Source organism: Pelodiscus sinensis, chromosome 10 (genome assembly GCF_049634645.1).
Source record: "Pelodiscus sinensis isolate JC-2024 chromosome 10, ASM4963464v1, whole genome shotgun sequence".
NCBI classification, from domain to species: Eukaryota; Metazoa; Chordata; order Testudines; family Trionychidae; genus Pelodiscus; species Pelodiscus sinensis.
This window is the reverse complement of record NC_134720.1, coordinates 2,564,951-2,590,077: the sequence shown is the minus strand read 5'-3', so window position 1 is coordinate 2,590,077 and position 25,127 is coordinate 2,564,951.

Below are 25,127 nucleotides of genomic sequence, written 5' to 3'. Positions count from 1 at the left end.
GTGTGATAGCAGTAGCGGGACTTGGCAAGCTGGGTGAGTGTTTTGGGATACCGAGTGTAATGGAACGTCGATTCTTAAATTGCCCCGGTCTAGGAACGTGCCACTTGGCCAGCCAGCTGGGAGTAGCTGAACTCCAGCGAGTTGACTCCTTGGAGATGAACTAGCCTACCCAGAAGCTGCTGTAGATTGTTGAAAGGGACGTTACGAGCAATGATTTATTTACAAACATGCTGGCTGTCGGAGAGCTTGAGAACCGTCAACAAGGAGGCCCGGAGGACTCTTATACCAGCTAAAGGATGTGCATTTAAGAGAAGTCTGTCTCCTTGAGCCTTCCTGGGACAAGCGGCCGTCAAACTGCAGCAAAAAGCCCTTTTGCTTTAATCAGCCACACAAGAGACCACTTACCCAATGAAGAGCTGAAAGAGCTAGAAGAACCGGGATTGTCTACATTGCTAGAGTTTAAAGATCAGATTTTACCCGATGGTGCACTAGCCAAAGAGGAGCAAACTGAAGTCACTAAAGGAGAGACAATTCCGAAGCTGCATGCCAAGAAACTAAAGCTGCTTGAAATACAGTTGCAGGAAAGGATGGAGGATGTTAAAAGCCAACCTGCTGTGGGAAAATCTGTCGCTTTCTCCCAAGGAAACAGACCCTGGTTTTCTAAAAGACTTTCAAACAACCAGAGAGACTGGGAGCTTCCTGTAGAAGGACTGGTAATACGTTAACTATTTGGCTTACCGAACAGAACGTGGGGTTTGAAAGTGACACACGAAGGCAGAGATATAGAAGCTGTAACCAGAGCAGGTTTCTCAGAACCATGCCACAGGAGTTACTTGGAGTGAAAAACTAATGAGCCTGCAGAAACTAAGGAGTAGTAGGAACAAGATGCAACTGAAGGTCTCAAAAGCAATACAGGAGCCAAAAGAGACCTCCTCTGAGTTTCCTAGTCCAAGTACTTGAGTTGAGGCGGAAAGCATTATTCGCCTTCGAAGACTGTGACTCTGATCTAAAGGGCGGTCCTCTCCTTGCAGAAAACAGGTGCCTCCAGTCAGTCCTGGAAAGACTGCTGAATGTGACTAGAACGGTGTGCATAGAGCTTGCCGGGAACATTGTGTGCATAGAACTTGCTAGGAAGAGTATGGGTTGTAGGAGGGAAGGATTTGGAGGAAGAACCAGGAAGGCAGTCTGTGTGCACATGGCTGGAATATTAGGTTCTGTTGCAGTGCCTCCATAAATAGTACTCTTAATAGAAAGTCAGTTTAGTTTTAGAAGACCTGGGGATTACAGTGCTTGAGAAGATGAGTCAACAGTGTGTCCCTGTAGCCAAGAAGGCGTATGGCATATTAGGGTGCATTAGAAGGAGCATTTCCAACAGATCTGGGGAAGTGATTATTCCCCTTTATTTGGCTCTGGTGAGGCCACATTTGGAGTATTGTGTCCAGTTCTGGGGCTCCCATTACAGAAAGGATGTGGACACATTGGAGTGGGTCCAGCAAAGGGCAACCAAATGATTAGGGAGCTGAAGCATTTGACTTACGGAGGAGAGGCTGAGGGATTTGCACTTGATTAGTTTACAAAAGAGAAGAGGGAGGGAGGATTTGATAGCCGCCTTCAGCTCCCTGAAGGGGGGTTCCAAAGAGGCTGGAGAGAGGCTGTTCCCAGTAGTGATAGATGGCAGAACGAGGAGCAATGGTCTCAAGTTGCAGCGGGGGAGGTTTAGGTTGGCTATGAGAAAAAACTATTTCCCTAGGAGAGCGCTGAAGTACTGGAATGGGTTCCCTAGAGATGTGGTGGAATCTCCATCCCAATAAATTTTTGACACCAGGCTTAACAAAGCCCTGGCTGGGATGATTGAGTTGGGGTTGGTCGTGCTTTGGGCAGGGGGCTGGACACAATGACTCATGAGGTCTCTGCTAGCGCTGGGATTCTATGATTCCGGACATGGAATCCTCTTATTACCCAGCACATGGTACATGAAACAAGCTCGTAGTAATTCCCAGATCAAACATACTGGGTACATCTAAACTACATGGCTCCGTCAACGGAGCCATGTAGATTTATTTGTTCAGCAAAGGGAAATGAAGCCGCAATTTAAATAATCGCGGCTTCATTTAAATTTACATGGCTGCCATGCTGAGCCGACAAACAGCTGATCAGCTGTTTGTCGGCTCAGCGCGCTAGTCTGGATGCTCCCCTGCCGACATGAAAGCCCTTTATCGACCTCCCCGGTAAACCTCATCCTACGAGGCATAACAGGGAGGTCGATAAAGGGCTTTGAGGTCGGCGCGGGAACGTCCAGACTAGCGCGCTGAGCTGACAAACAGCTGATCAGCTGTTTGTCGGCTCAGCGCGGCAGCCGTGTAAATTTAAATGAAGCCGCGATTATTTAAATCGCAGCTTCATTTCCCTTTGCCGATCAGCCTAATCTACATGGCTCCATCGATGGAGCCATGTAGTTTAGACACAGCCACTGAGATAACAGCAACAAGACTGGCTCCCACTAAATGCCGTTGCAGCAAACTTACTCTGGAATCTCAAAGTCAAGTTATCTTCTCTCAGTCACATGCATCATCCACATAAATAAATACGCTGCAGGCCAAAGGCTGCCCTTTTATGCCGGAGCAAAGATGCTGTCCTCCGTGGAAGTTGCTGAGGTGTTAGGAGATGCAGTGAGACCCCTCGCCTGGGACTCTGGTAACAATTCTATCAGGGACGTGGGAGTCAAACTAGGGTCTAGATCTCTCCTCCAGGACTGGCTCTGCCCGCAACAAAGTAGAATAAAAGGGAATAACGCCTTCTTGTGACTGGAGTCAGCACCACTCTGAGACTGAAAATTACCAGGGCAAAGCCCTGCTGGAGGAAGCTGGTGTTGACATGATCACTTTTCACCGTAGAGACCAGATTCACTCTGAGAGTTTGAAGGTGGATGGCATAGCGCAAAGCACCCACAGCAGAAAGTCTCCTGTTTCCATAAGCAATGAGGAGTCCTGTGGCACCTTATAGACTAAGGGTACGTCTACACTAGCCCCCTAACTCGATCTAGGGAGGCTAAGATCGGAGAGCGACCGGAATTGGAAATCAAGCCCGAGATTTAAATATCCCACGCTTGATTTGCACGTTCCCGGCCGGTCGCCATTTTAGAAATTGATTAGCCTGAAGTAACTGCCCGTGTCTACATGCGACAGTGAAATGGGATTCCGGAATAAAGCCCTAAATCGAATTAGGTGGTATTCCTCGTGGAATGAGGTTTACCACCTAATTCACTTTAGGGGCTTTATTCTGGAATCCTGTTTCACTGCCGCGTGCAGACACGGACAGTTACTTCAGGCTTGTCAATTTCTAAAATGACAATCAGCCGGGAACATGCAAATCAAGCGTGGGATATTTAAATCCCGGGCTTGATTTCCAATTCCGGTTGCCCTCATTAGCCTCCCTAGATCGATCTAGGGGGCTAGTGTAGACGTACCCTAACAGATTTTTTTGGAGCATAAGCTTTCGTGGTGAAAGACCCACTTCGTCAGATGCATGTCATGGAAATTCCAGAGGCAGGTATATATATTTATACCTGCCTCTGGAATTTCCACGACATGCATCTGACGAAGTGGGTCTTTGCCCACGAAAGCTTATGCTCCAATTCATCTGTTCGTCTATAAGGTGCCACAGGACTCCTCGTCGCTTTTGCACATTCAGACTAACATGGCTACCCCTCTGATACTTGACACCATGCAAGGTCCTGTTTCCATGTATCCCCTAGAAAGTTTCAGTCAATAGCTTATTAATGGAGCTCTCCTTGGCCTTCCCTTGGGGGACCTAGGAATGGTATCTATTCATCACCTCTTCCCGTGAGATGCATCCCCCTCCCCGTCGACCTGGCTCTCTGAGGGAACCTGCTTAACAATAGAGGTGACTGGTCTTGGGATCACGTATAAAACATCACTGTTTTTGGCCGCTACTTCCTTAGATGTAGACAAACTGTTCTGCCAGTTCAGTATCCTTCCCAAGGCTTCTAGACTGAGGCACTTTGGGTTGGGTTTGGCTAGTTACTCGTGTCGGCAGAGCTGTAAATGTCTTTCTGTTGATGCAGGATTTCTGAGTCGTATACCTATTCGCCTCTCATTCTTGGGATTTCCCAAAGTTATGCTCCAACCAGTTAAAAAGGAATGGGGGATTCTTTGCCTTCTTTCCCAACACCTTTCTTTCCCAAACATTACCAACACCTTTACCTGAGGCTTTGGTTGATACCAGCCATGAAAGTATGTCAATGAAATATACTGTCGCCCTGAGAAAGTAACCATTTCAACACTTCCCTCCCCTAAAAAGTTAGTTTTTCCAAGATAAGGAGAAAAAAAAAAGCCGCATCTATGTATCTGTGAACCACATTTCTAGCCTCGTAAATTAGAGACGGGCACCTACCCGACATGGTATTATTTGTAACATAGGACCTGGCACCCCACTGATGTTTCGGTGGATGGTCTGCAGTGTCAAGCCATTGCTGGTTTGCAATAGTATCACGGAAATGACTAGAGACACTAGACCTGAAACACTCACACAAGCATATGCAAGATCTGGGTGGTTGGGCTTTGGGCCAGCAAAGCTCTTATGCATCTGAGCCATTGATGTCAAAAAGTAAAGAGGTGTCTAAGTGTTTTCCTGGGTTGGGGCCTTCCGTGCTAGGCCGCGTCCAGGGTCGAAAGGGCAGGACTAGGGTATGCTGTGCCAAGGAGTGGGGACCATCGCTGGTCTTCGGAAGGCAGGACTGGGTTGTGGTGTTTTGACATCAACTCACAACCTAGGGTCCCCGAGGGAGGGGGTGCAATCTCCATCCCTAGCGTTTTTTAAGTCCTGGATTGACAGAATCCAGGCTGGGATGATTGAGCTGAGGCTGGTCTCGATACCTCCTGAGATCTCTACCAGCCTTAGGGTCCTATGATTCTAACCTGCCTCTCTGCTCTTCTCCCTGGCTGCATTCATCTTGTCTAACTGGCTCCTGACCTTTCCTGGAAGCTGGGCGGGGGAGCTGGGTTGCTGAGACTGCAGGAGGAGAGGAACGGACACATTGTGGCAAACAGTGCACAGGGAGGCCCAGTGCAACCAGCAAGACACAGGACGGGAGAAGTGGGGGGTGACAAGGACATTCCTTGTCATATATTGTTCGGCCACAAGGTGTCTCCGTGCTGTACAGAATTCCCATCGGCGGTATGACTACTTGGATCTAGTCACGAGTTTAGGAATGTCGTACACTGGCAGGTGACTTTGCCTCCCTCCCTCATGTGTCTCTCCGGAATCAAGCTCACCCAGCTGCATTGTGCAAACCGGGGGGGGGGGGGACCTTTTTGGAGTTGGGGGCCGTTGACCCACAGAAAAATCAGTTGGGGGCTGCACAGAAGTGAGAAGTGAAAAACCCCCCAATCCCTCACTGACGGGGGGGGGGGGGGGTCTCTGACTGAAGGAGAAAGACCCTCCCCATTTTCCCATGCGCTGGAGCCTCGAGGGGTCCAAGCTAGTAGATTTTGTCTGCTCCAGCCCCATAGGAGGAGGGGGGAGGGGCAGGAGCACCAGCGTGGGCTCCACAATCCTGGGGAGGAGCCCCGAGCCTCAGGGTCCGGATCCAGACAGGTCGGGGGCCACATCCGGCCCCCAGGCCTTAAGTTCCCCACCCCTGGTGTAAACGCTCATAGCAGATTAAATACCGACCCTGAACTAATACTTATTGGACAACGGCTGCCACAGAGACAAGACGACAGGTGACAATATTCCAACAAATATACATAACAAAGCTTCCGCGAGGCTGGGGAGCAGGCAGGGAAGGGCAAAGCGGTGCATAATTCATGAGGTAAATTAATCAAGTCCCTCTTTCCTATGTCCGTTCCAATTCCATGGAACATGCCTACTCATCAGGTTCATTTCCCCCACCCCCTCTTCCGCAAAGGGATAAACCGTGGACGCGGTGCTATTGGAATCGAAGGTTCTGCGGTCACATTTCGAGCGGGCCCCTCAAAGATTTCTATCGTGTTGTGCTTTCATTGTGGCAAGGCAGGGTTTTTTTTATTCCTTTCGGTTGGTGGGGAGCTGGGGGAAGGGAAGGCGGGGGCTGGTGTGCGTTAGAGCAGAGAGATTGGGTAAAATTATTTTCCTTCATGCTTGGCTAGGCCGTCATGTGAAGGAGACTCAGCTTTAGGGCTGGTGGCAGATTCCAGATAAAAGGAGCTTCAATTCGAACTGACCTTCCATGCAGTCTGTCAGGCCTCCAGCAGAAGGCGGGGGAAGGAACAATGCAAGCCACCTAAGCAAAAGCTAGTGGTGAATGCAAGCCACCTAAGCAAAAGCCAAGGCCCCAGTGAAACGAGGTGGGAAAAACAAAAGCCATAGGCAGGGGCTTTGCCTTGAAATGGTTTCTATAGTCCCCATAAAAAGAGAGCCATTCAATGAGGAACAAAGTCCTGGCAACAAGCATGTACAATTTGCACACAAAGCGCACACACACACACACACATACACACACAACCCCCCGTGAACAGGCACACACACAGCGTGGAGGAAAAAACTGAAAACTCAGCTGCCACCTCTGCGGAAAGGACCGGATTCAAAGCCCACGGAAGTCAACGGTCAAGCTCACAGGCCAATTCGGAGGTCAAGTGGCAGGGTTTAGGTCCCGATTCAGCCAGGCACCTAACCTCATGCCCGTCTTGAAGCAATCTGCATCACATTCCATGAGAGGCCTCACGGGCCCACGTACCTTGCTGTATCAGGGCCTTCATGACATTCATGGTCATAGAAGAGGAGGATAGGAGGAGACCTCAGGAGTCATCAAGTCCAGCCCCCTGTCCAAAGCAGGACCAACCCCAACTCAATCAGCCCGTTTGGGTGATAAACTGGTTCCATGACAAGACCGTTTACCTTACAAAGTTGTCTATAGAATAAAACACCTGGAGCTCACGTCTGTTCCAACTCTTCTTCTCCAAAGATCAGAAAAGCTACATGGGAGTCAGCAGAGGGACACTGTTGCAAAAAAAGCAAACATGATTCTGGGAGGCATTGACAGGAATGGGGTGAGCAAGGCCGTGTCCACACTCAGGGGTTCTTTCGAAAAAAGTACCCTTTTTTCGAAAGAACTTCCCCTGCATCCAGACTCAAGCCGCGTTCTTTCGAAATTATTTCGAAAGAACGCGGCTTTTCTTTCGATGGCGGTAAACCTCGTTTCACGAGGAAGAACGCCTTCCTTCGAAAGTTCCTCTTTCGAAGGAAGGCGTTCTTCAATGTAAAGAGGCCGTCTTCGAAAGAGAGCATCCAGACTCGCTGGGTGCTCTCTTTCGAAAAAGCGGATTTCCTCTATCGAAAGATCCGCCTGCTGTCTAGACGCGATCTTTCGAAAGAGGCTCTTTCGAAAGATGCTTTCGAAAGAGCCTCTTTCGAAAGAAGCCTGCAGTCTAGACACAGCCCAAGACATGAGAAGTCATTCTTCCGCTCTGCTCTGAGCTGATTAGCTGTTGTGTCCAGTTCTGGGTACTAGATTTCAAGAAAGATGTGGAGAAACTGGAGAAGGTCCAGAGAAGAGCAACAAAAATGATGAAAGATCTAAAGAACCTGAGCTATGAGGGAAGGCTGAAGGAACCGGGCTTGTTTAGTTTAGAAAAGAAAACGGAGAGGGGACATGATAGCAGTATTCAGGTATCTAAAAGGGTGTGTCAGGGAAGAAGGGGGGAAATTGTTTTCCTTGGCCTCTGAGGATAGAACAAGAAGCAATGGGCTAACCTGCAGTAAGGGAGTTTTAGGTTGGATATTAGGAAAAACTTCCCAACTGTCCAGGTGGTTAAACACTGGAATAAATTGCTTTGGGAGATTGTGGAATCTCTATTAGTAGAGATATTTAAGAGCAGGTTGGAAAGACATTTATCAGGAACGATCTAGGAGGTGCTTGGTCCTGCCCTTGATGACCTTGCGAGGTCCCTTCTAGTTCTAGGATTCTATGAAAAGGATTGGGACATGCCGTGAATTGTACAGTGCTTTCTGTAATTGACCCATGTAATGGGGTTTTCGCCCTTCCCTTGAGGGCCCTAGTTCACCCTCACAAATCTGAGGCCCTTCAAAAAATAAAGACAAGCAACTCTACAGTTCAGAAAACCCTCCTTAGATTGCATTAAGTTTAGGATGGGGCGAATGATCCATAATGAAGATCTTCTCATCTGAAGAAGTGGGTTTTGCCCACAAAAGCTCATGATACTATATATATATATTTGTTCGTTTCTAAGGTGCCATTGGACTACTCTTTTTTTTTTTTAAAGTTGACCATAACGAAGGATTTGTTTGACAAATTTCTGAGTCTCGGCAGTGATCTGATAAAATTTGAGCAATATTTAACAAAAAGGATGGTCACCAAATACAAGCTAGATCCTCAGCTAGGATAAATGGGCATAGCTTGCTCAGGAAAAGTTAGCTCCAGTTTGTCCTTTCAAGATGTCGATATTCATTCCACCTGACCAATCTCCTTACTCACGTGGGTTTGCTTCTGCTCCTTAACTCGAGATGAGTGCCGCTGTCACAGAGAAGGCTAGGGCATACGCAAGCGACTCCCTTTCCAATATTTTAAACAGAAGATCGGCATGGAGAGCAATTTATGCCGTTCTCACAGGAGGCAGGGTGGATGGGGGAACTCGAGAACACTAACTTGCCATCTGGAGTCACAGAGACCTTGCCCGAGATGTCACTGATGGAAGAAATGTGGCAATTGTGATCTTTATTGGCACCTTAGAGACGAACAAAAATATACGTGTCGTTTCATGAACTTTCCGGGGCAAAACTCCCTTCCTCAGATGAGATGATTTGGAGTGGAGAAAAAAAAAAGCCTCAAAATCAGAGAAAAGAGGGAGAGAAAAAATTACCAGTCAATTGTGGTGCTGGTGCTAATGAGGCTAACTGAGCGGGCTAGAAGTGTCCCGTACTTAGCTTTTGATGTCAATAGGGTGTTGAATGGAAGGGAAGCTGGGTTTTATAATGTGTTAACCCGTTGAAGTCTTTGTTCAGGCTGAGACGGTGTCAAATTTGCATATGAAGATCAGTTCTGCATTCTCTCTCTCTGTAGTCAGCTTGTGAAATTCATTTGTAGAAGAATGGACACCAGGAAGTCCATCAATGAGTGCCGGGACAGGTTAAAATGTCCCCCTACAGGTGTTACTGTTTCTAATATCTGTTTTGTGCCCCTTGATCTGCTACACACTTTCCCAGGAAGACCATTAATAAAATAAATAGCTGAAGAGTTAAAGGAAGTGGATGAGAAGCTGGAGATGAGTCAACAGGGTGCTCTTGTAGCCAAGAAGGCTAATGGCGTATTAGGTTGCATTAGGAGGAGCATTGCCAGCAGATCTAGAGAAGTGATTATTCCCCTTTATACGGCTCTGGTGAGGAAACACCTGGAGCATTGCGTCCAGTTCTGGGTCCCCCACTATAGAAAGGATGTGAACTCATTGGAGAGGGTCCAGCGGAGGGCAACCAAAATGATTAGGGGCTGGAGCGCATGGCCTCTGAGGAGAGGCTGAGGGATTTGGGCTTATTTAGTCTACAGAAGAGAAGAGTGAGGGGGGATTTGATAGCAGCCTTCAACTCCCTGAAGGGAGGTTCCAAAGAGGATGGAGAGAGGCTGTTCTCAGTAGTAACGGATGGCAGAACAAGGAGTAATAGTCTGAAGTTACAGTGGGGGAGGTCTAGGTTGGATATTAGGAAAAACCATTTCCCTAGGAGGGTGAGGAAGCACTGGGATGGGGTTCCTAGGGAGGGGCTGGAAGCTCCATCCCTAGAGGTTTTTAAGTCTCAGCTTGACAAAGCCCTGACTAGATTGATTTAGTTGGGATTAGTCCTGCTTGGGCAGGGGGCTTGACTCAATGACCTGCTAAGGTCTCTTCCAGCCCTATGATTCTATGTGACCGTTAGAAACCGAGTCCAGTTTGGTGGCTGCTTAAATATGCCTGTCTGTTTCTTCCTGTCCTATCCTCCCAGCCTTGTTTTTTTTAATATCAGTCAGAATACCTTATCTCTATACACCATAAATCCCTATCAACAGCCAGAAAGACAGCTCGCTAACATACTTTTCAAATAAAAAAAAAAATGACCTGGTACCCATCCAATTTCTACGAGACGAAATTCTATTAAAGCTCCACAACAAAGTGCATTATGGGTGTACTTTCAGAAGCAGGCCCTTGAACAAAGTTTTTTAGTGATTTCACATAACTTCCATTATGACTGTCATTATGAAGCAGATGAACATTTTCTTGAACAATTAGCCGCGAGAGTGGGGAATAAAGACCGTGGTTCGCCTGAGATCGTCGAAACATATCTGCTTAGGTGATTCATTTTCTTCCAACGAGGCTGTCCATAATAAGCTTTTCTTCTCTGCCTTTGTCTTGTTTCCTATTTCAGTCGGCCACAATGCCTGAAGAATTGAAAGAATGCCTTTCCCCATGTCCTTGTGCTGTGACCAAACCGGGGAAACAACAAAACCAAACAAAAAAACGAACCAAAAGAGAAGAGGGAGGAAGAAATGAAAGAGGGGAAAAAAGATTAACAATAAAACCAACCTCATTCCTTGTGGTTACTTCTAACTTGGGGCACTAGAGACCTGAGGACCAACATGGAAAATTGTTTAGAAGAACACCAGCTAATTTCTATTGGTCCTCAATTCAAACGGAGGATGTGTCATGTTGTGTAAGAAAGGCGCATTAGAGCCCTGGCAGTCCTATCAGGCATATCAATACACATGCACACACACATGTGCAGTGTACCAGAACATAGATAGATGCTTCAGGCCATATTTTCAGGAAAGCATAAGCCGTTATTATCCACATGCGGTGAAGAGGTAGTGGTACCATTTCAGGTCTTTTTTTTTACGGGGGGCGGTGGGGGAGGGGATGGACAACTTTCATTGTGATTCCAGGGGCTACTGAGGCACTTAAAAATGCTACTTCTTTTTGGCAGGTAACTTAGCAATTTTCTGACAGGAGCACTCCTCGTGGAATGAGGAGTAATGGTAGTTTGAACTAGGAAGCCTAGTCCGAACTACCTAGTTCGTGCCGCGTGTAGCCGCGCGGCACGGGGTTCGAACCAGCCGGGATTTAAAAATGGCGGCGCCCGGCTTATGCAAATGAAGCCCGGGAAATTCAAATCCCGGGCTTCATTTGCAAGTGCGGTATGCCTACATTACCCCGCTAGTTCGAACTAGCGGGGTAGTGTAGACATACCCAAAGAGTGTCTAGACTACAGCCAGTTCTGTCAACAAAGCAAGCCAGGATTTGTCAACATGAGGATTAGACACAAAGGACAAGTGTAGATGCAATAACGCCTTCTGTTGACATAACTCTGTCGACAAAAGGCGTTATTCCTCGTAGAATGAGGTTTACCGCCGTTGACAAAACTGCCAAGTTCTTTCGACGTTATGTCAACTGAACTCGGCGGTAGTGTAGACGCAGGTATAGTTTTGTCGACAAAAGTCCACTTTTGTCAACAAAACCCTGTAGTCTAGACACATCCTTAGTGGTCTCTTTTCCAAGCTGAAAAGTCCCAGACTTTTTAATTTCTTCTCATATAGAACATAAAAACAGAAGAACATAAGAACGGCCACACTGGGTCAGACCAAAGGTCCATCTAGCTTAACTTGACTTTTGGCACGGTCTACACAGCAAGAAGTCGAAGGAAGAACATTCTTCCTCCGACTTCCCTTACTCCTCCTGAAATGAGGGTTGTAGAAGTCAGAATACGAAGCCAGTTATTTCAAAATTATTTCAAAATAACAGGCTTGCTGTGTAGGCGTGTCCTGTGTTATTTCAAAATAATGTGAGTTATTTCAAAATAAACGTACAGTGTAGACGTGCCCTCAGAGAACTGGTAGATGAGGTCCCTCGGAGGAAAAGGAGTTCAGGAAAGCTGGCAGTTTCTCTCAAGGAAATGAAAATAAAAGCACAATTACAAACCATCCTAATGTGAAAGAAAGATAGAAAGGAAGTCAGAGACCAGTTTGGTTCTATCAGGAGCATTTCAGCCTCCTGAAAACCAAAAAGGAGTCTTACAGAAAGTGAAGACATGGATGAATTGCTGAGGAGGCAGACAAAAGAATAGCACAAGCATGGAGAGTCAAAATCAGAAAGGTTAAGGCACAGAATAAGTTACATCTAGCCAGGGACATAAAAGGCAAGAAGAAGAGGCTCTTTATGGGTGCGTCTTCCTAGCACCTTCAACTCGAAATAAGATACGCAATTTGCACTATGCAAATTGTGTATCTTATTTCAGTTGAATTTTGAAATAGGCTATTTTGAAATTTGGGACATCTACACAGCACCAAATTTTGAAATAACGTGCCATTTTGAGACATCTCTTAATCCTCATGCAACAAGGGTTACCGGGAAATAGCACACCTGTTATTTTTCGAAAAATATTTCAAAATAACGGGCGGCTTTTGTGGACGCGGGGTAGCTATTTCGGGATACCTCCAGTATCCCGAAATAGCTGTGCAGTATAGACATACCCTACGTAAGTTAGGAACAGGAGAAAGATGAAGACAGGGGTGGTCCTTCAGGTAACAGGGAAAAATAATGAATAACTGCAGATATCAAGAAGGCTCAGATGTTTAATGGCTATTTTGCTTTGCTTAGCGGTGACCAAAAACCCAACACAATCACTATTAAGAACAAGGGGGAAGGAACATAAGCCAAAATAGGGTCAGAACAGGGTAAAGGATATTTAGATCAGTTTAATGTTTTCAAGTTGGCAGGACCTGATGAAATTAGTCCTCAGGCACTTAGGGTGTGTCTAAACTACATGGCTCCATCGACAGAGCCATGTAGATTAGGCTGATCGGCAAAGGGAAATGAAGAAATCACGGCTTCAATTAAATTTACATGGCTGCAGCTCTGAGCCGACAAACAGCTGATCAGCTGTTTGTCGGCTCAGCGTGCTAGTCTGGACGCTCCCGCGCTGACCTGAAAGCCCTTTATCAACCCCCCCATTATGCCTCGTAGGATGAGGTTTACCGGGGAGGTCAATAAAGGGCTTTCATGTCGGCAGGGGAGCGTTCAGACTAGCGCGCTGAGCCGACAAACAGCTGATCAGCTGTTTGTCAGCTCAGCGCTGCAGCCATGTAAATTTAAATGAAGCCGTGATTATTTAAATCGCAGCTTCATTTCCCTTTGCCGAACAAACAAATCGATATGGCTCCGTCGACGGAGCCATGTAGTTTAGACATACCCTTAAAGGAAGTTGCTGAATCAATCTCAGAACCATGAACAATTATTGTTGAGAAGTCAGAGAGGGCAGGTGAGGTCTCTGGAGATGGGCAAATAGCATGTGTATCTTGAAAACGAGGAGAAAAGAGGGCCCAGGTGTACTAACAGGAGTGCAGGGTGCAAGGCATGTGAGATAACTGTCCCCTTCAGCTGAAAGGAAAAATGTGGACCCCTGAGAGCAACAAAAATGGCCTATTAAAAAAGTTTAACTCTCCCTGCCCCGATATGGTTAGTCCTGAGAAAAGAAGACAGATCGGGGAACCTGATAACAGGCCTCAGTCAGGTGATCAGTTGTTCTTCATGTCCAAAGTAGGGCAAGAAGAAATATGCCGGAAGGGAGAGCTGGTTAGTTAGTAGACACAATTTTCTAATGATAAGGGTGGCTAAGCTCTGGAATAGCCTATCAAGGGACATTTTGGCATTCCCAGCTTTGGAGGTTTTTGAGAACACGTTGGACAAAGCCCCTCCAGGGATGGTCTAGACTTATTCATCTTTCTTCAGCATGAGGGGTCGGACTTGCTGACCTATTGAGGTCCCTTCCGGCCCTACAGTTCTCTGACTCACGCAATCCTTGCGGTTCAGGCCAAGATGTTCGGGTCTGTTGTGTTCAACCCTGTGCTTCCCTTGAGGGGCGAGGGAAAGAGAAGGGATTTGAGAGTGAGTTTAGTGTTTGCAAAACGGAGGTAATGACCGTGCTGCCTGGAGCCAGGGGGGAGGCAAATTCCACAAACTACACGTCACCTTAATCCTGAAACATGCCTGTTGCTTGTCACCAAGCTTCTTTCATTCAGATATGGCCACTTCTGTGGATTTTTGCCAAAGTCCAGTGATGTGACCAGATGGGGACTAGGATAAAATCACTACCAATAAAAATCATTCACTGCCATTACAGGCATGTATAGTCTCAAATGAGACCAAGTCTCCACCTGGGAAAGGTAGTGGAGTAATCCACTTCCCTATGAGTCTTGCTACACATTATAGGCAGAACTGGTACAAGTTGAACCTCTCTAGTCCGGCACCATCGGGACCTGACTGGTGCAGAACTAGAGAATGTTCTGGACCACGGGAGGTCGATATCGTCTAGCAGCATTACCAACACTGAAAGCCAGGGCTGGTGGCTGTAAACAAAATTGCTGGTACTGCGGGAAACTTGGCCACATGTATGATAAGTGGACATCCAGCTAACTATAATCGTGCCGGACCACAGATGTTGCCAGACCAGAGAGTGCCGGACCAGAGAGGTTCAACCTGTAGCGTCATCTATAATTATGGCTGCTCAAAACTTTCCATTATAAGACCTTTCCTCAATTGCTTTGAACTTTAAGACTTTAACAGGGTTCAAAAGAGGGCTAGATAAATCCATGGAGGTTAAGTCCAACAGCAGCTATTGGCCAGGGTGGATAGGAAGGGTGTCCTTAGCCTCTGTTTGTCCTAGGCCGGAAATGGATAACAGGAGAGGGATCACTTGATGGTTCCCTGTTCTGTTCACTGCCTCTGGGGCACCTGGCGTTGGCCACTGTGGGCCGACAGGACACTGGGCTAGATGGACCTTTGGTCTGACCAGTCTGGCTGTTCTTATGGTCTTATATAAAGTAGCCAGTCTTCTAACTGGTTGGGTGAAATTTTCAGTGCTGAATGTCTGCTGGAGGTTGAATAATTTTGGAACGTTTCAGCCCAAAGTGTTCCGCCATCTCTGAGAACGGGGTTTGAGGAACACACACACACACACACACACACACACACACACACACACACACACACACACACCAGTGTTTTGCAAGGTTCAAAACACCCAGTGACTTTTGCTTTGAAAAGCCCCAGCACTCCAGTGCATTGGAAGAAGGCCTTGACGTTTGGCAAGAGGTTGGCCATGGTGCCAACCATGTGCCCTTTGTTATTGCTTTGCAGTGCACAAGGGGGTCTGAACAGGGCTGTGTAATACGGGAGACTGTTGTCAGTAGGGCCCTGCCTCATTTACTGCAGAAATTGGAAGTAGTGAACAAGGCAGGAACTTATAGGAAGAGAAAAGACACTCTCATGAAGGGAGGGGCAGTCTAGGCTAGTGAGTGGGCTGCGTAAGTAGACCTCTCTCATCTCAGTGGACCACAAGATTGTCAGAACCAAGATTGTCTCCCGGGATAGGGCAGTTTTGCTAAGTGCGCTTGCGTACCTACAATTGGCAGGGTGTGCCGACTGCACCGTAACAGCGCTTTGATTGGATGCAGAGGGCGTGCACAGCCTACACAACATTGTGTGCAATCAGCATGCAATTCACTTCATGTGCCCTTGCTTTAAGTGCATGTCACGTTTGTGATATCAGTAGGGAAAAAAACGATGTGGATGAAAACAAGTAGAATTTGACAACCCTGTGCATGGCCAACAGTAAACAAAATGTTGCATGGGCCACAAGAAGAATCCCATGGTCCAAGCTGACCCAGGCTAGTCTCGTGGTTCAGGCAGTTGAATGCTGCTCTGGAGAACTAAATTCTATCCCTGTCTCTTGCCACAGAGTCCTTGCAATTCTGGGCACGTCACTTGACCCAACATTTTCACAAGCAGCCACTAATTCTGTCCCCTTCATTTCCTGTGCGCCCCACTTGAGACCCTGGGGTCTGATTTACAGAAGTGCTGAGTACCGACAGCAGGGACCAAAATCAACAAAAGCTGTGCTTTGACCAAGTAAAGTAATCTGCTCTGAGCACACTCATTTCCCTGGGTCTTTTCTTTTGTGTTCATCACAACAGTACTTATTTTGGCCCGAGTGCTTCACCAGCATTAATTAATTTATTTTCACAATACCCCTACAAAGTGAAGGGGAATCACATCCTAATTTTGCAGCTGGGGGACACACAAAGCGATGAGGGTCAGACATATCCATTGATTTTGGGAGCCACCCAACATTCTGATAAAAATGGCAGATTTGGGGATACTGGGATGTTTTGGAAACCACGTCGATGTCACAAATTGTGCATTTTGAACCCTCCAAAATCGAAACGTTTTGTTTTGCCATTTTCAAAAAGAAGCGGATTGATTTCACTGTTTGTGAAGGGGCTCCACCTCTTATAGGTGTCCCCTTGTGGCCAAGGGCACATCTGCAACTTCCGTGCCCCGGCTGTCTCCAGGAGTGGAGGTGTCCCAGATGGCTTTCTGGTCACTTGTATGGGGCCAGGCTTCTTCTTACCCCCTGGCCGTAGCTGCTGGGGGAGCAGTGAGGGTACCCAGGCCTGCTCACTCCTCTGGGTCCTGGCCCAGGGACCCCATAAATAGCAGTTGCCTGCTAACTGTCTCTGCTGTCCATTGGGGCCTTGCTTTCTGGGCCATTTCCCGAAGATGCTGCTCCATCCAACCCCATCTTTCAGGGCTTTGATGGACCCTCAGCACACCCTGTTCAGAGTTCCATAAAGTGTAGTAGTCGGCTGTGGATAGTCTTCAGCCACTGGACCTGGGTCACAACCAGGTCTAAAGTTCAGCTCCCACTCGGAGCTGTCCGAGGTGCTGCTGTCCTCCCAGTCAGTCCCTAGATCTGGCTGGGTCGAGCTCCAGTGAGGAACTGCCAGGCCCTGGCCTATCAGCTTCTTGTGTATCAGCCTGCTGGGCCCTGATTGGCTGCCAGAGAAGCAGCCACTCTAGTCTGCTTGGAGGACCTCTTTTCTGCTCTTTTCCCTGGGGCGAGGTGTGGCAAGGCCTTCAGTCTCCAGCAGGGGGTGTCTAGTCCACCCCGTCACACAGTTGGAAACAATTTTCCATTAAAAAAATTCCTTTGATATGTGAGGAAAAAAAAGGAAAAATGTGTAAAAAATGGTCACAGCAAAAGATCTTGACTTTGTCAAAACAAAACATTTTAGTTGATCCGACACGATTTTTTTTTGTTTCACTTTTCAACGGATGAGAAATGTTGAAAACTTTTATTTTGGGCTTGGCCCGAAACATCTCCTGCCAAAGCTGTTTGCATTTCAGTGGTTAGATAGTGGATGCGGTGTTGGTGTAGCTACATTGCTCCCAGTGAGAAAAGGTGGGGGTGATAATATCTTTCATTGGACCATCTTCTGTTGAGGACACAGACAAGCCTTATATGGAGATGGTCTTCCGGTAGAGGATCTTTTGATTCCTCGGCACTTTCAAGAGAGTTTGTCAAGCAATTTGGCCCCTTTCTGCATGAACGATGCACCATGCATATAGACCCATATCATTATCATATAAGTCTGGCAACATGATGTCTGAAGGAAGGCTGAAAGAATTGGGTTTGTTTAGTTTAGAAAAGAGAAGATCGAGAGGGGACATGATAGCAGTTTTCAAGTATCTAAAAGAGTGTCGTAAGGAGGAGGGAGAAAACTTGTTCATCTTGGCCTCTGAGGATAGAACAAGAAGCAATGGGCTTAAACTGCAGCCAGGGAGGTTTATGTTGGGCATTAAGAAAAAGTTCCTAGCTGTCAGGGTGGTGAAACACTGGAATAAATTGCCCAGGGAGGTTGTGGAATCTCCATCACTGGAGATATTTAAGAGTAGGTTAGATAAATGTCTATCAGGGATGGTCTAGACAGTATTTGGTCCTGCCATGAGGGCAGGGGACAGGACTCGATGACCTCTCGAGGTCCCTTCCAGTCCTAGTATTCTATGTTTCCTAGTAATCTATGCCTCGTTTCTGATAAGTACACTATATTTTTAGAATAGTGATAGAAATGTAGCCGTGTTAGTCTGGGGTAGTTGAAGCAAAATGCAGGACAATGTAGCACTTTAAAGACTAACAAGATGGTTTATTAGATGATGAGCTTTCGTGGGCCAGACCCACTTCCTCAGATCAAATAGTGGAAGACTACTTTCTTCCACTATTTGATCTGAGGAAGTGGGTCTGGCCCACGAAAGCTCATCATCTAATAAACCATCTTGTTAGTCTTTAAAGTGCTACATTGTCCTGCATTTTGCTTCATCTATATTTTTAGAAGCATGTTGGTTTCTGACGGGCTCACACTTTTATTTTTGCCATTTATTCAGAATTAACTCTCAGCTGATTGGTTGATAGATGTTCCATTATTATTTTACCGACTATGTCACGAGACACCAGAAGGGTTAAAATTTAAATGCAGTCCATGGGCCTTTAAGTGCTGCATTTCTGTTGAGATTATCAGTTCATTCCCTGTGCAGCACAGAATAAGATTTAGCCCACGTTGGCTAGATTAGTATGAAAAATCTCTTGGCTACTTCTGAGAATGCTTTGTAAATCGGTTTGTAACTCAGTAAATTGCTGAAGATTCTATGGCAATAAAAGTGGCCTTTGTTTCTTTTAAAATAGAAGCAGCAACTGACTTTGAGGCTGCCCCTGGTTCCTTGTGGATATGCGCTCGGCGAGATTGAATTGAATGGAAACTGCTGAAGAATGTGAAGCAAGGGAAAATGTTTTTATAGGAAGAAGAAATGGCAAAACTTAGGGGAAAAAGCGGAGAATATAAGACCTTGAACCGAGACTGTTCTGAAAAAAAATAACGAAAAAAAAGTGCCCGCCTGAATAATAGAGTAACTAGCGACCTTGAACATAGATGGTGTGCATAATAAGAATGAAACAAAGGAATCCCTGAATATGAGGCATTCTTATTGCCGAGAATAATAAGCTTGAGTGGCAAATTTTAAAAATGGAAGATATGTAATATAATAGACTTCTCGGGGACCTGAATCAACTTGTGATTACAGAGAATGACTGGAGGGGATTAAATTGGCCTTGTGTAGCAAACAGCCTAGTTACAACCTACAGAGAAGAGAAGAAAATCAAGAAGGTTTTCTTTCTGCTCCGAAAATGTATTACTTACATCCTGCCACTACCTTTTGATAGTCTCCAGCAATACACACTGTTCAGGGTCTCTCACAGGAGGAATAATAGGTAGTTTGAACGAGGGCTTTAATTCGGACTACCGGGTCCCTGTTGTGTGTAGATGCGGGCAGTTAGTCAGGACTTGTAAATTTCAAAAGTGGCAACCGGCCAGGAAGATGCAAATTAAGCACGGGATATTTAAATCCCGGGTTTGATTTGCAACTTCAAATGCCTACATTAGCCTCCCTACTTCGAACTAGGGGGCTAGCGTAGACATACCCTAGTGGATTTCATGCAACCTTCAGACTAGATCCTTGACTTAAGTGGAGCCCCGTGGATTTACATCTGGTAGAAATCTGGCCCCGTGGAGCTGTGCTGTTTTATATCCGCTGAGGATTCGGCCCCACTGTCTTCAGTGGAGCAACCTGGATTTAAACAAGCTGGAGCTCTGGCATATGGACCTTTCTGTAGCTCTGCTGAGTTACAACACCTGGAGATCTTTTAGGTCCTTGTATTGGTCAAAGACTCTGCAGTACAATAGTCCAGTTGCGGTCACCTCGACTGTTGCCTCCTTATGCCAGGATCAGATGTCTTCATGTGTGCAGCCCACAACTGCGTTGAACTGTTTCGGATCCACATCCTATTGCAAACTCATGTCTGATCTGCTGCCCCCTGTAACCTCAATGTGTCTTGCTCTTTCACAGTGGGTATTGCTGTGCCTCGCAAGATCTCATTGTCTGCTTACGTTCTTAAATCTCTCCTAGTTCCCTTTCTTATTTCTTTGCCCCACACTGGCATACATAGCTTTTCCTCCTGTCTCGTCCCACCTGCAGGCATCTTTCAGGGCAGGTCTACGCAGCCGCATTATTTCGGAATAACGGACTTGATTCCAAAATAAAGAGCATGTCTACATGACTAGCCTTTATTTCAACATAATGTCGAACTGGAGGACTTCTTACTATGACCCCAGTAACCTTCATTTTATGAGGAGTAAGGGAAGTCGGAAGAAGAGGGCTCTATTTCTAAATATGTGCTGTGTAGACATGCCCAAATTCGAAATAAAGCTATTTCGACTTAAACTACGCAGTTAACGTAGTTCAAGTTGCATCGCTTATTTCGAGTGTAGCCCTGCTGTGTAGACATGCCCTCAGTGGGCTCACTAACACCACGGTGTAGACATAGCTTAACAGACTTAAATAAGACTTATCCCTGCGATGCACCCTTCCTTGGTCCTTGATAGTTACCAAAATGATCTGTGGTCTTTGAGCCACCTGGCATGTTCTGTTCAGTGAAGACTTTGAGAGGGACACATTGTTGCTGAGCTCCATGCTAGTGAATGCGCCTAGCAAGGTTAGAAATTGCAACGGACTCTTCTTCAAAGTCTTCTGCCTCTACTAGGTGCTTCTCCCCTGCGGAGCTAGACCAGGGCTCATTTATAGTTGTCCCACACATAGGGTATAGTCTTGAGAAAAGAACACTGAGGCTGTGTCTAGACTGGCCAGTTTTTCTGGAAAATCAGCCACTTTTCCGGAAAAACTTGCCAGCTGTCTACACTGGCCACTTGAATTTCCGCAAAAGCACTGACTTCCTACTGTAAGAAATCAGTGCTTTTTGCGGAAATACTATGCTGCTCCCATTCAGGCAAAAGTCCCTTTTGCGCATAACTTTTGCGCAGAAGGGCCAGTATAGACAGCTGAGATTTGTTTTCTGCAAAAAAGCACCGATTGCAAAAATAGCGATTGGGGCTTTTTTGCGGAAAAGTGCGTCTAAATTGGCCACGGACGCTTTTCCGCAAAAAGTGTTTTTGCAGAAAAGTGTCCGTGCCAATCTAGATGCTCTTTTCCACAAATGCTTTTAACGGAAAACTTTTCCGTTAAAAGCATTTCCGGAAAATCATGACAGTCTAGACATAGCCTGAGTGTAGACCTGATCATAGAATCCTAGAACACTAGAACTGGACCTTGAGAGGTCATCAAGTCCAGTCCCCTGCCCTCACGGCAGGACCCAGTACTGTCTACACCATCCCTGACAGGTGTTTATCTAACCTGCTCTTAAATATCTCCAGAGATGGAGATTCCACAACCTCCCTAGGCAACTTATTCCAGTGTTTCACCACTCTGACAGGTAGGAAGTTTTTCCTCATGTCCAACCTAGTTTAACTTCTTCTTGTCCCCCATTGCTTCTTGTCCTATCCTCAGAGGTCAAGGAGAACAATTTTTCTCCCTCCTCCTTGTGACAACCTTTTAGGCACTTGAAACGTGCTCTCATGTCCAGGTTGCTTCCTGAAGGTTACTTGGCTCCACCTCTCTTCCCTGTCTCTTCCAGGTGAGAACACGGGCATCACTCTTGTGGAAGGTCCTGGCCTCACCTGATACTGGGACTTTTGTGGGACCTGAGCCTAGATCTTGGCAGTGCAAAGATGGGCTAGAACTCGCACAAGAAAAGGCCCGATGGTATTTTATTTCTCATTCTCCCCCACTCCTGTCCTGAGCTGTAACGCACAGAGGTGATTCAAGCCAACCCCTCAACATCAGTTTCACTGGGGTTTGGTGCAAGCTTTGAGCAAAGGTTCCAGTTCCATGCCAGCTGGTTCACCCACCCTATGACTTATATCTGCTTCCCACATAGACACTTCCCTCCATGGCGGTCGGTGCAGCCACCTACAGCCCTGCCCCCTCCACAGAGGCCCAGTCTCCACCACTGATAGGGGAGGGGGCGGAGGCAGAGCAGTGCGCCCCCCCCCACGAGGAGGGGAAGAGCACACATGACCCAACATCCTCAGAGCTGTGCGAAAGGAGGTGGCAGCGACCTGAGCCTGCCCAATCTTCCCCGCCCCCGGGAGTAGCAGGACACGGCCCAAGCCACCCTGGAGCACAGGGAGGGTGGGCACTGGGGGCAGCAGGCATTCTGGGGGCGGAGCCAGGCTGGCAGTTGGGAAGACAATGCCTCCCCCCGCCTTATATACTGGACGCCCCACTTCCCTCCCTATAAAGTTCTGGCAGAGGTCCATCGCAAACCATTCCTTTACATATCCCTCCCGTGCCTACAGAACTCATCTCTGCCTGGCTGCCGCTTTGTGGGGAGCCTCATGTTGTCCTCATTTTTCACAGCACAAAAGATGGAGGATAATACTAATACCTATAATCCAAGAACGCCCTTCTGAGGACGGCTTGCCAGCTGGTATTGTACTGGGTAAGCACTCTGGGAAATAGCTTGTGTAATTTACACTCATTAGGAGGAGAATGCAGGAGATTAAAGGTAGCAAGGGTGAATAGCCTCCCATTTTTGTAAAACTTGCCTCACCTTTCATTCACCTACCGAGGCTGTTATTTTAGAATAATAAAAAGGAGGCGAGAGAATCATGCATGAACTTGGTGGAAGAAAGGAAGAAAAGAGAGCAAGCGAGGAGCTATTTTCTCTCAAGAGAAATGGAGTGGTAGAGATTAAAGGTGGGAAGACAGCCCTCATTTAAATCAATCCACCTCTCCCAAGTATATTTAGTCACAGATTAATTAGAGTTGCAAATGAAAATGATCAGGCTGGTGGGGGGCGTTATCAAGGCCTTGAAAGTGCAGGAGTGAAGATTAAAAGGAGGCAACCCATCCCCTTGCCTGGAGATCCAAAGAGGAGATCAAAAGAGCCGGCGTCCAATTAACAGTCTGGATGATTTCGCTCTTCTTTTTGTTCCTCGTTCATGTCCTCAAAGCTCATGTTGACACATGCAAACACAGTAGACCCGCTGTTCTGGGCTAAAAGGGGTGGAGGGAAGTTAAGCATCCTGGGTCGCCTTTTCCAATAATTCTAACTACAAATTGAGCCCCTCTAATCCGGCACCCTCGGAACCTGACTGGTTCCAAACGAGAGAATTTTCCGGACCGTAGAAGGTCAATATTGTCTAGCATCATTACCAGCACTTTCACTGTTCACTGAGGGTATGTCTACACTAGCTCGTTAGTTCGAGCTAAGTAGGCAAATGAGGGCAACCGGGGTGGCAAATGAAGCCCGGGATTTAAATATCCCGAGCTTCATTTGCATGTTCCTGGGCGCCGCCATTTTAAAATCCCCCTTAGTCCGAACTCCGTGCCCACGGCTACACGCGGCATGGAGTAGGTAGTTCAAATTCGGATCTCTAATTCGAACTACCGGTACACCTCGTTCTATGAGGAGTAACAATAGTTCAAATTATAGATCCTAATTCAAACTACCTACTACATGCAGCATGTAGCCGCAGGCACGGAGTTTGGACTAAGGGGGATTTAAAAATGGCGGCACCCGGGAACATGCAAATGAAGCCCGGGATATTTAAATCCCGGGCTTCATTTGCCACCCCGGTTGCCCTCATTTGCCTACCTAGCTCGAACTAACAAGCTAGTGTAGACATACCCTGAGCTCTTAGAAGCTTCAGAAGGTAGCGGAGTTAGTCTGTAACAGGAAAAACTTAAAAAACAACAAATAGTCCAGTAGCACCTTAAAGACTAACAAAACACATAGATGGTAACATGAGCTTTTGTGAGCAAAACCCACTCCTTCAGATGATCGGCCATAAGGGATGGGCTCTAAGAAGTCATTTAGGAGTAAATTAGAGCTAAATAACAGCACAGAACACAGAGCCAGGACCAATGGCTGTAGACAAACTTTTTGCAACTGTGGGAAACTTGGCCACACCCATGAAAAGTGGATATCCAGCTGCCTCAAATCATGCCAGTCTACGGAAGTTGCCGAACCAGAGAGTGCCAGACTAGAGAGGTTCAACCTGTAGTCAGGAAAGATCAGGAGATAACCGAGTGGAAGGTGTGGGGGAGAAGCACTTCCAGGTTTTAGGGTGTATCTAGATTACAGGGTTTTGTCGACAAAAGTGGACTTTTGTCGACAAAACTATACCTGCGTCCACACTGCCACTGAGTTCTGTCGACATAACGTCGACAGAACTCGGCAGTTTTGTCGATGGCGGTAAACCTCATTCTCTGAGAAATAACACCTTTTGTCCACAGAGTTCTGTCGATAGAAGGCGTTATTGCATCTACACTATCCTTTGCATCTACACTCTCATGTGGACAAAGCAGCTTGCTTTGTTGACAGAACTGGATGTAGTCGAGACGCTCTTTGTCGACAGAAGCTTTATCAACAGTATCTGTCAACAAAACTTCTGTCAACAAAAGCCTGTAGTCTAGACGTACCCTTAGGGTGTGTCTAAACTACATGCCTCCGTCGACGGAGGCATGTAGATTAGACAGATCGGCAAAGGGAAATGAAGCCGCGATTTAAATAGTCGCGGCTTCATTTAAATTTACATGGCTGCGGTGCTGAGCCGACAAACAGCTGATCAGCTGTTTGTCGGCTCAGCGCACTAGTCTGGACACTCCTGCACCAACCTGAAAGCCCTTTATCGACCTCCCCGTTATGCCTCGTAGCATAAGGTTTACCAGGGAGGTCGATAAAGGGCTTTCATGTCGGCAGGGGAGCGTTCAGACTAGCGCGCTGAGCCAACAAACAGCTGATCAGCTGTTTGTCGGCTCAGCACGGCAGCCATGTAAATTTAAATGAAGCCGCGATTATTTAAATCGTGACTTCATTTCCCTTTGTCAAACAAACAAATCTACATGGCTCCGTCGACGGAGCCATGTAGTTTAGATGTACCCTTAGAGTACAGGTGAGACAGAGGAAGGAAGGAGAGAATTTTTGTGTTCCTCATATATTGGGGTGCTGTAGACAGCTGTGTGGGTCTGACTGGCATGGACAACCTAGCTCCATCTTCTCCTTTATCCTGAATTAAGCATTGGTTCCTTGAGGTGCCCCTGGTCCCTTGTGATTGTTATAGGCTACACTAGAGACTCACATGGATTGCTATGACAGAAGCAAGTATAGTTTTATTTTCCAGGGAGGGTGAGGAGGAAACTCCTGGCCCAGAGAAGCCCCACTTGACCCTAGACTTTAGGAAAAAATGGGCAATGATAAACATTCCTTTACATCATTATAGAAGGCAATGCCCCTAGATCTGTTGTGAAAATTCAACGTGGAGGTTCTGGAACTACCACCACAAGACTCCAGGCCCTGTTATC